We start from the raw sequence: 1,988 nt of genomic DNA on the forward strand, positions 1-1,988 counted from the left end.
TATATACATAATATGATCCATTTTTAAAAGACTCTTTTATTAATGACTGACCTCTCCCTCTCTCTTCAATACAGAGTATTCCTGTACTCCCTCAGGATTATAGGCAGGAGGGACAGGAGGAGGAGTATCATCATCTTGATTGAGTGTTGAATAAAGTGGACCAGCTCCTTGTCGTTGTTGTTGTTGTTGTTTATTCTTCTTCTATTATACATTATTGTTATTGTATGTCTGGTATTTTGTTTATTGTTTATCTACCCACCTCTCCCTCTCTCCTCAGTTCAGAGTATTCCTGTCCTCCATTAGGATTATAGGCTGGTACTGGTGGAGGAACTTCATCATCATCACTAGCTCTAAGAACACTGTACTGACCTAGTGAATATTGTATTAATAATAATATAATAATATAATATATAATTACTGAGTCTATACTTAATACTGATCACTATAGAGCATGTACTTAAACACATTGCCTATCATGTCCTCTTGTCTATCATGTGCTAGTTGATTGTATCTTACAGTCAAACATATGATACCCTGTGTAGGCTGTTGTCAGCTTATTGTGTGTTACATGTACAGTACATATGGTTGATGTTATGACAGGTAGAGGAAGGTAAATGTTATCTTAGCTAATGTACACTAAATGATGACTGGATGTAAGTATGTGCTGGGTATATGGTGTATGTGGATTGATTTATTTATTGTATTAAAGTGATGTGTGTACTAATGTCATTGTGTAGTGTATGCAACACTTTTCTTAAGTAACCTGTAATACAATAGAAATAAACTGTATCTGTACTTGATACACTAAAACTATGAACTGCTAGTTTAACATGTATTTATACATGCTTTTTGTCTAAAAATTGGCTCCAAAATCACTTCTACATTTTTACTACATTCTCTGATACATGTCCTTGTGCTATATAGAAAGTTTGAGCTGATTTTGACTAAAACTTTTTGAGTTATGACCATTTAAAAATGATCCAGAATACATAAGAATTGCTTACCAGTTGGAGGTGGTGGTGGATAAGAAGGTGGTCCATCTCCTCCTTGTAGTGTCCTTACAGTAGAAGCAGCTGCTGGAGTATATTCAGTGGTAGGAGTAGCATAAGTAGGATCAGTAGGTTGTAACTAATGAATGAAACACAACAGCATATAATGACTGGGATCAGTCTACAGTAGTTATATAATGAATGATGGGGTCAGTCTACAGTAGTTATATACTGAATGATGGGGTCAGTCTACAGTAGTTAGTTATATACTGGAGGATGAGAACCGGAAGAAGGATGAGTTCTATCCTTCAGTCATTAATAAACAAGGATCATATTATTATTAATTTACTTCAATATTATTGTTTCTGTATGAGCTACCAGTCACTCCTTTAGACTGTGAAGGATATTAGTAAAGGTTACTTTATAATAGTGTGTATTTGTATTACCTGGTTTTCATTACCATTTGCTGTATATCTGTTATGATAAGAGAAGGATAATTATTGTTAGTATAAGCTTCACTTAACCTTTCTTTGTTCTTTAATCCTATATAAATAAGAGTCAACTAATTACTAACTTATGATAGGCTTACTGTGTCTTTTAGCATATACCAGTATTATTATTAATATAATAATAATTATTATTATAATAACAAATACTGTTCCAATAGCTCCTGATATAATAGGAACAGTACTAGAACCAGTAGCAATACTGATAGTACTGGAAGGTATCATAGTTGATGATGTCACCATTGATGTACTAGTATCTCCAGTAATACTGATAGTAGAAGTACCATCAGTAGTAGTGAGTGTTGATAAACTTGTTACTGTATTAGTATGTAATGATGAGTCAGTACTGGAAGATGATACTATAACTATTTATCATCATTAATATTAAACCATTGATTATAACCTACCTGAAGTAGATGGTACATATATTACTGATGTACTGATACTAATATCAGTAATTAATGTAACTAATAATATACAATATTTAATGTAT

At 32.5% G+C, this 1,988-nt stretch overlaps 3 long non-coding RNA genes across 3 annotated transcripts; 1 reads left to right on the plus strand and 2 right to left on the minus strand.

Annotated features, from left to right (window-relative positions):
* Positions 1-51: 51 nt before the first annotated feature.
* Positions 52-1,404, minus strand: LOC109591869 (uncharacterized). The gene is made up of 4 exons (XR_002190049.1): positions 1,339-1,404; positions 1,005-1,128; positions 260-369; positions 52-201 (listed from the first exon to the last, which is right to left on the minus strand). It is a non-coding gene; the product is annotated as an uncharacterized LOC109591869 (long non-coding RNA).
* LOC109591870 (uncharacterized) lies at positions 135-766 on the plus strand. Its single transcript, XR_002190050.1, has 2 exons — positions 135-222; positions 278-766. It is a non-coding gene; the product is annotated as an uncharacterized LOC109591870 (long non-coding RNA).
* Positions 1,405-1,435: 31 nt separating the features above from the next.
* On the minus strand, positions 1,436-1,958 carry LOC109591871 (uncharacterized). Its single transcript, XR_002190051.1, has 4 exons — positions 1,903-1,958; positions 1,579-1,860; positions 1,514-1,532; positions 1,436-1,463 (listed from the first exon to the last, which is right to left on the minus strand). It is a non-coding gene; the product is annotated as an uncharacterized LOC109591871 (long non-coding RNA).
* Positions 1,959-1,988: the final 30 nt, after the last annotated feature.

The sequence above is a fragment of the Amphimedon queenslandica genome, unplaced genomic scaffold (assembly GCF_000090795.2).
Source record: "Amphimedon queenslandica unplaced genomic scaffold, v1.1 AMPQUscaffold_6996_Cont21049, whole genome shotgun sequence".
Lineage (NCBI taxonomy): Eukaryota > Metazoa > Porifera > Demospongiae > Haplosclerida > Niphatidae > Amphimedon > Amphimedon queenslandica.